Source organism: Lampris incognitus, chromosome 8 (assembly GCF_029633865.1).
Source record: "Lampris incognitus isolate fLamInc1 chromosome 8, fLamInc1.hap2, whole genome shotgun sequence".
NCBI classification, from domain to species: Eukaryota; Metazoa; Chordata; class Actinopteri; order Lampriformes; family Lampridae; genus Lampris; species Lampris incognitus.
In genome coordinates this window covers 19042797-19052126 of record NC_079218.1, presented here as the reverse complement: position 1 = coordinate 19052126, position 9330 = coordinate 19042797, and positions in this window count along the sequence as shown.

Below are 9330 nucleotides of genomic sequence, written 5' to 3'. Positions count from 1 at the left end.
ATTACCAGCAACACATTTACTGTATGTGAAAGATTTCATCAGCACCTATGTATGCAACCGCTCCCAACACACACACACACACACACACACACACACACACACACACACACACACACACACACACACATACACAAACAAAACTACTATATGTAGAGACGGTAATGTCCAACAGGTTTAGCTTGTTCCCCAGATGAGCCACTTCTAACTCTCCCAGCCACAGTAACCAACTCACACTAACCAAGCTAGCCACAGTATACAAAATATACTCTCCATTTTGATTCAAATGTGTGTGGTATCAGGTCCGCAACTCTTCCATCTAAATGGCACGTGTTCAAATTACAGTCGACATTGAAGGCCAAGCCTTCTTCTTCTTTTTTTCCTCCTCCTCTTTTTGCCCCCCTCCGGGTGTTTTCCAGTAAAAATGGCGTATTAAATCAAATTATTTCCTGCACCCTCCCGGAAATCTTATCATTGGGTTGCAGTGTCCCATCAGACCTTGCTCACCCAAACTGTATTAGTGGTTGTGAGATGACACAATTTTTGATCTTGTTTCAGTTTTATTATGTTCATAACATTTTCACTGGTACTCAGACATCACGATTATAAGTACTCTAATGCATTTGCAGCTCACAGGAGTATTGCTGTTACCGTGGCTATGAAATACCAGGATGCCAATTTGTCTTGTCTGTTCACTATTTGAATTAGGTAGGCATCTATTTGATCATCTCCAAACCACCCAATTGTTTATAAAGAAAAAAAACCTTTTAGGTCACTGCCCTCCACTTTTTTGATTCATTTCTGTTGACAGACGTGTTCCTTAACCTCTTTGGTCGTTTTAAGTAAGGTTTAGGATATACTGCTCCATCAGCACGCTCTGCAAGAGACATGGGAGCAAATCATTTAAGTGGTGGTCATCCACGACATGCCATTATATGACGACGAGGGGAGATAATTATACACCCAGTGGACTTTTGTATGCAACATATTTTGTATGGATGACCAAAGTGTCAGATTATTTCACAAAAAATGCACACAGCTGTACAATTAATGTGCAATCAATGTGTATATCGATGAGTGTACGATCAGGTTCCTCGGTCTGCGACGGGGTTGCTGAGACTGCTAACCAGCATGAAGAGGCAGCTGTAGGTTGAATGAGGAGGCCATGTTGTGCAGCACTGCTGGGAATCTACGGTACTGTCTCCTATAGCCATTTGTTTCATCCCGTGCTTCCCCAGCAGAGGTCCTCAGTGCTCCTCGAAGATGTTGCCTGCACATGACGTCATGGGGTTACACTCCTTGAGTAAATACAGTTGATAGGGATAACAATGGAGCACTGACACAATCTCAGCTAATCAATAATATACACCAGTTATGAGATTTATATATTACGCGTAATCAATATATCTAATATGAGACTTTATCTTCACGTGACAGTCGGCCACAGGAGTCAGCCGTTCTGTGGTCAAAGAGAAATTATCATGTTTCAGGGATGAATTTGTACACAGAGACTGAAAGTATTTTTGAAAATAGGCTATCCAATCCAAAATTAGTATTCAGTGTTGCCTATTTTTCACAGTCAGACTGTTGTTGGTGATTTAGGGAACTTTTAACTAGTAAGTGTGACTTGCTGCCGTTTCACAATACCACAAGGCTCGCCGTTTCAGTCGACTGCTCGTGTTGGTTGACTCAATAATACAGGAGAGGACGGATCCGGTGACAGGACTGACAGTGCTGCAGATGTGTTCTCGCCCCTTTCGGGCGTCCCTCCGTGTAGACAGGTGCTTGACAAGGTCTCCGGTGGCCTGTTAACATTAATCTCGTCTCCAGACTGTCATCCAGTATATGGTACTTCTTCACATTATCAAAAAGCCTTGCAACAAATAGCTGACACATTGAGATATAGTTTGCATACAGTTGGTGTTTTCATATTTTGTATATGAACAAAGGTTATTTCAATGGACACTACTTTTTTTTAAATTGATGTATGCCATGCTTCTTTCTATACATATGAGAATAAATACTTTTCTCGTTAATCACCTCTTTCGGTTATGGTTAATCTATCTGTGGGATGTATTTATTTACATTGCAAAACATGTTGCATGTAATACATATTCTAAACGACATATTACAAGTTAAGCTTCAACTGTTGCTGTGGTGTAGTTTTTGGGGGGGGTGGTAGAGGTGAAATGAGGCCATACAACTTAGAAGGGTAAGCTGCTGTGACGTCATGCAAGAAGAGAGGACAGGGATGGGATGAGTATGTCTTGTTTGTTGCAAAATATGAATGCATCCCAAGGCAGAGATTACAGCACTAAATTGTTTTCTTTTTCTTTACTGGACTGACTTACCGCACAAATTGGATTTTGCAGACAAATGTGAAACGGCATATGCTATTTATGTTATTTATTTAGTATATGGTATTTGAAGTGCGTGCAGCATATTCAATTAACTATCACAGCGGACGCAGTCGTTGGAATCTTCTCTGGGATAAGTCGATGTCTAAACTATACGAAGTCTCTGAAACATCACTGAATATCCTATTAGTGTGTGTGCTGTATGTGAGTGCACTTGTTCAGGTCCTGATGGGTTTAAACCCCACCTCCCCCACATTCACGACATCTCATTGGTTGACCTAGTGGGGTTGTCATGGAAACCCAGAATGAAGCATGCTAAATTAGGTTCTAAAGAAGCATGCATTCTCTCTGGAGGCGGAGGCAGACACAAACATATGCTCACAGAGGCCATAGGCTCGATCGCCTCCGTGCACGATGGGTGTTGTAATATGTGTAACATCTGGGATGATGGGTTGGCCTCAACAGTAGTACAACCACTTCGGGGGAAACAGCAGCATAGACATGCAAGTTAGGGTTAATACTCCTGTCTGTGCCCCTGACCGAGGAATGGCAAGACGAACTGGAGTTGGTCCCGGGTGCTGCACAGCTAGGGTGGATTAAATGCAGAGCAGATTTCCCAATGGGGATTAATAAAGTATATCAAAATTTAAAAAAAAACAACAACAAAAAAACAAGCTGTCTAGAGATGCCGAGACAGCTTCTGTAACTGAACAGCAAGAAATTGAGTAGTACTCCAGCATCATAGTTCTCATTAATTCTTTATGGTCATTCTTATGATGTGTCACTTTTATTATTGCACTGATAAGCACGGAGGTAGCATCACTGTGGGATCACATGAATAGGATTTAAACAGAGGGCTCTATTCATGGAACACATACATACACACACACACATATTATATATATATATATATATATATATATATATATATATATAACTTTGTTAAAAGAAACACTCAACAGTGGGAAAAGTGCTCAACAAGTAAGGAGCAAAATAATCCAGTGGTGACTGCTTATGGCATGAAACAGGCTTGTACTGTCTCATAAAGAATTTACTTGATTCACTGGATTGAGTGAGAGAGAGCGATTTTAACATTACAGCATCTATAGTCTTCTCAATGTTCACTTTAAAACTGCAGACTTAGTCTTCATCTCAGCAGGCTTTAAAATGCGGAGCATAATTACATTTATAATAATGCTTTACAATGTGGTGTAATGTGAACCGTCCCTTATACATGATAACAGTTGGGCCCCTGTCTTTTTTTACAGTTCATGCTTTTCATTTAAAATCACAAGATCCTATTTGCTGGTGAACTTCAGACCCCATGCCCTAGTCAGTTTCTATCAATACCAAATCCCCGGTGTTACTTAAACCCACCATGTCTTGAGAACGAGCCTGAAGGTGATATTGTTCTTTCTTGCAGCGAGGTGGTTTTACACTTCACTGCTGTTGCTGACGTCCACATCAGCATCTGATGTGGTGAAACCCCTCGTGTTTTCCTTGGACAAGTGATTTCCTCTCAGCTAATGGCCTTTGGCTTCACCGGGATACAGAGCTCTTTTTGTTTTGCCCGTGTGATGCTTTATTTGTGAAAATTCACCCTTTGTTTCTTGATCATCATTTTTCCAACAGAAGCCTCTGCCGTACACCTCCTTATGACCGAGATCAGCCCCCAAACCCTAAACCAAGGTTTAACCCTTTTGTAGGGTCTTGTAAAGTTCTTCTTCAGAGCTCTTCTTTGAATCAGTGCAGCAAGTTTTCAAAATGCTTTCTCTCTGTACTTCGTTGCTGTGTATGAAAAAAACGTAGGTGGGCTATAAATTATGCTCTACTTCCTCATAAGATAATTACAACATCTTTGTTCAGCCATTGTACTGCTATTCAAACAAAGTGGTGTGCATATTTTAACGTACCACAATGGTTCATTAACACTGAGATGTCCAAATCGCAAAACTCACCCAGTTTCAGTGGGAGAGTTAGTCACTCAGTGCAGTTCACACTAAAAATAGCAATGACACACATTCATGAACCCTTTTTTTTTTTTGCCTGATAACAAACACTGTGTACGTGAATTGTACTGGCTCTCTGAGCTCATTGGCCAGGCTGTACTGACATTCATGCATTACATATTCAGGTCAGTGAGCATGGAATATGGAAAATGGCGGAATAAACTTCGTATAATGACCCGCTGAGCCCACACTACAGTCATCCATGTTAAACAGTGGGAATTCATTGGTAAACGGGAAGATGTCCTTTTCTCATTCCTTCGTTCTGGCCCTTCTCCCTTAAATTACATAATCTGGTCCCACTTCACATTAAGTAACATGGCATGCTGCACACTCTTGCATGCATATGCCTTGGTGTCGATGAAGATCCATCTGCCTGGCTAGCGCTGATGTGCACAGTTATACAGACACTAAAAGCCTACATGTTCTCACCACAGAGGAAATTAGATGCAACTCAGGACTGAAACACGGTTCATTTCGCTAAGGGGTATCATATTGTTTTATTGATTAAATAGGAAACAGGACAACATAGATGAGACTATAAACACAGAAACGGTTCTCATCCGAGTATAGCTATAAGTGGGATAAGGAGTGGGGATGCACCTCTGTTAGAGTTGAAGATCTCATCTCAGCATCCATTCTCAATGGCTGCTGCCTCATGTCTATATCATCCAAAGGGGTGGCCATTTGCACCCCCGTATCTAAAGCTGCAAGCTTTCTCATTATTCACAGTGTGATTTGATCGTGTTACTTTAGAGCAGGCAGACATACAGTCTTTGTATGGTCAACATAATGTGCAAAATTTACATGACTAAATGTACAGTAGAAGATGGAGGATATATCCCCTTGCTCATAGTGGCACACAATATGCTACATACAATACACCCCGAGACGGATGCTGAATATGAATTGATATCTGCATTTGTTTATAGGTAAGCTGCTGATTCTCTGCTGATAGGAGTGAGGAAACAAAGTCACAAGTAGATATCAAAGAGATTCACTGTAAAGAAAGTCATAGGGTTTGAACGTCCTACAAAAAGTGGAAGTAACAAAAGTTAAAAGTGTCGTAGAAAAGATTGATTTCATTCTGACAGTCTGTAGGAAAAGCACCCTAAAAAAGGCACTCGCCTGTGTAAGTGTTTGAGGCTTCTGTGCCCTGTCCTTCAGCTGCACATCCCAAAAGATGTTTTGCTATGCTTATTCGTAGTTCCATTTCTGCTGTGTGTTCAGGTCTGCCCTGAACCGTACCTGAGTTCATGTCCAGTTGATCAAGCACAACAGAGCCAGGCTTGGTGCTTTGGCTCCCTGTGGTGATGCTTTGTGCTTGAGTGTTTTCAGCCTCCTTAACTTTTTTATACCATTGCATGGATTATGGTGTACTTTTGAAACCAAGAAATGACAGAGACAAAAGCCAAGAAATGCAAAACAAATGTCGAATTAGCCAAGGGTGCTCATGATGTTATATTAAAAAAAGCCATAATATGTGTTATTGATTGATTCAGTCAATTGTTTTCATTTCCTTATTTGGGTGCTGGTACCTGCTGCTGTGGTCTTATTACCAATCCTGCGCACAGGGACCCTGGATACTGGTATCTTCGTGCGAGGAGGTTCTTTAGCTTGAGGGATCTGCAATGTGGGGTGATACTGTGCACTCTGCTTTACAGGGATCTTTGAATCACGCGGCAAACTGGTGATGACTTTAGGCTGGTGTTGCTGCTGACTCTCCTCTTGGCTGTGTTTTGCAGTGGTCACACTTGCCTCAACAGGACTTATTTTATCTTTGCTTCCTTCATCTCGCAAAAAGAGACGTGGGCGCTCCTCTTCCAGCACTGGAGTCGGCGGGTCCCAGCTCCCTTCATCATCAATATGTTGGTTTTCCCGGACAGGCAGCTTTCCTGTTCTGCCCCCTCCAACCACGGGTATTTTACTGAGTCCTGATGCCTTCACTGGAAGTGTCTTTCTTTCTTTGACGCTGCCCCGGGGGGTAGTATGTGACTCATTCTGAGGTTCTTCTCTTTTGGGTGATATGGTCTGGGCCTCCTGAATATTCATGCCAGTTGGACTAACCAGTCCTTCATCCATGGAGGCCTGCCCGCTGCTCTTCCACTTAGCAGAGGCTGGAGTTTCACCCAGTAATGGGGTAGGAATAGGAGCAGGAGATGAGACAGGACAAAGGGCAGGGGAAGCAACAGGGGGAGTTTTGGATAGGGAACTCATGGTTGAGCCCGGTATAATGGGAATAGGGTCTGGGAGAGAATGGATGGGGGTTGGGGTAGGTGGGGTTCGGGCTGAGGAAGATGATTTAGGAACAGGGGTAGTTGAAACAAGAGCTGGGCTAGAAAGTTGGGGAGCTGGGGTAGATGAGGTTAGGGTTGGGGTAGTCAGAACAGGGGCTGAGGTAGACAGTTTAGGAACTGGGGTAAGTTGACCAGGGGCTGGGGTAGATGGTTTAGGAACTGGGGGAATTGGACCGGGGGCTGGAGTAGATGGTTTAGGAACTGGGGGAAGTGGACCAGGGGCTGGGATAGATGGTTTAGGAACTGGGGAAAGTGGACCAGGCGCTGGGGTAGATGGTTTAGGAACTGGGGTAAGTGAACCAGGGGCTGGGGTAGGCGATTGGGGAGCTGAGGTAGGTGGGAGTGAGGTTGGAGTAGATGAAACAGGGACTGGAGTAGATGGTTTAGGAACTGGGGTAAGTGGACCAGGGGCTGGGGTAGACAGTTTAGGAACTGGGGTAAGTGGACCGAGAGCTGGGATAGGCAATTGGGGAGCTGAGGTAGGTGGGATCGAGGTTGTAGTAGATGGAACAGGGACTGGAGTAGATCGTTTAGGAACTGGGGTTAGTGGACCAGGGGCTGGGGTAGACGGTTTAGGAACTGGGGTAAGTGGAGCAGGGGCTGGGGAAGACAATTTAGGAGCTGAGGTAGGTGGGGTTGGGGTCGGAACAGTTGGAACACCGGCTGGGGTTGATGGTTTAGGAACTGTGGTCGGTGGGATAGGGCCTTGGGTTGATGGTTTGGGAGCCGGAGTAGGTTGGATTGGGGCTGAAATTGGGGCTGGAGTAGGTTGGATTGGGGCTAAAACTGGAGCTGGAGTATGTTGGATTGGGGCTGAAATTGGGCCTGGAGTATGGGCAGAGACAGCAGTAAGAGTTGATGGAAGTACAGAAGGTATCTTATCCACAGACAGTGGCACCAGCGTAGGTGTAGTTGTGGAAGGAACCTTGTCTGAACAAACCAGAGTAGGACTTGGCACAAATCCAGGGCCAGGTTGGAGCTTGTCTGAACAAACCAGAGTGGGACTTGGCACAGATCCAGGACCAGGTTGGAGCTCAGCTGAAGATATCAGTGGTGAGGAAGGTTTAGTGGTAGGACCTGTGGTAGGTCTAAAGGAGGGGGGATTGTCATTTAAAGCCATGGGAGAAGAGGGCTTTGTAGGATCAGAGCGGCTCATAGGTGGGGACTCTCGGGCCGTTCTACCTGTAGTTACAGTTGGTATCATTGAGGTGACAATGGGGGCAGCAGATGACGGCTTAGTTGAAATGGCACAAGGTGGTGATGCTGATATTGGAGCTTTAGATTCACCTGCAACTGAACTTTGGAAAGGTTTGTGGATGGAGGTTTGGAGGTTCAAGGCATTATTTGAATTCAATTTAGCAGAAGGGGTATGAGTAAAAGAAATAAGGGTGGGAGGACTTTGGGTTGCTGGAGCTGTTTTATCTGAGGCAGGAGGTGCAGCAGCTACTGTATCAGGTTTACTCACTGGAGTAATAGTTGGAATAATTTCTGGAATTAATTTAGCAGCCAGAGAGGGAAGTATAGAACTAACTGAGGGAGCCATGACTGCAGCTGCAAGGAGTGTAGAAGAGGTTGTGGTGGCAATAGAGGTGGGGCATATTGTTGATTTCATTGTAATTGAGGGGGAAGACATTTGCAGAGCTGATAGGCTTGTTACATGGGTAGCTGAAGGTTTTGTAACATCTGTAGAGGTAGGGGTTAATTTGTTGAGAGTACTCGCAATAGACTCAGTGGCTGAAGTAAGGGCTGCATCAGATTTAATTGAATTAGTGGTCAAAGTGGAAGATTTGGTTGAAACGGAGGTGAACAAGCTAGGTTTACTAATGGGAGAAAATGCTATTGTTGGCTTTGTTGTAGTAGTAGAAGTTTGGGCAGTAGTCGTGTCGAGTGTGGTTGAAGGAGAGGGTTGTGTAGTGGTGCTAATGGAGAGAGCAGAAGTAATCGGAGATGACAGGAAAGGTTTGGATGCTACAGTTGTTGAGGAGGACTTCTCTTCAGCACCTAATGCACTGATAGTGCTGCTGGCCTTGCCCCATTCTGCCTCCACATCAGCAATGATGTCTCCAACCCCTGATATTGAGTCAAAGGTCAACAGCGAGGAAATGTCTGCGAGCAAGCAGCTCAAACTAGTATCACCAGGCTCCATAGGCAGCTCAGTAGTAGGTGAAGGCAATACATGCTCATTAGTTCTACTCACATTGTCTGTGGCTGTCTGGGGAGTCTTAGTCTCTGTTGGGGTTGTGGCTGAGCTGTCCTGTGTCATTAAGTTGTTGACTTGCTCACAAGTCTCAGTGTCATGACTGTCAAGAGAGCGAGGCTGTGGTTTGGGAGTGAGTGTGAGGTCCTCTTTGATTATCTCCACACTGTTAGACCGGGAGGACATGAGAAGTGGGCTCGGCGGAACATCCTCCTTGTTCTCCTTATCCTTCTGACGAAACTTCACATTACCAAAGAGACCTTTCAGTCCCCGGCGCTTTTGACCCCCTGTCTGGGACACTGTGTGGACTCGCCGGTCACCTCCTCCTCTCCGGCTACCCCTCAGCAATGACAGGAAGCTCAGGGACCTGACAGAGCAGGTTGATGAAATGGAGGTTCGAGGAGGAGCGGCAGCCATATAGCCTTCCTCATATAGGTGCTCCTCCTCTGTCTGCCCATTCTCTCCGTGACTCACCT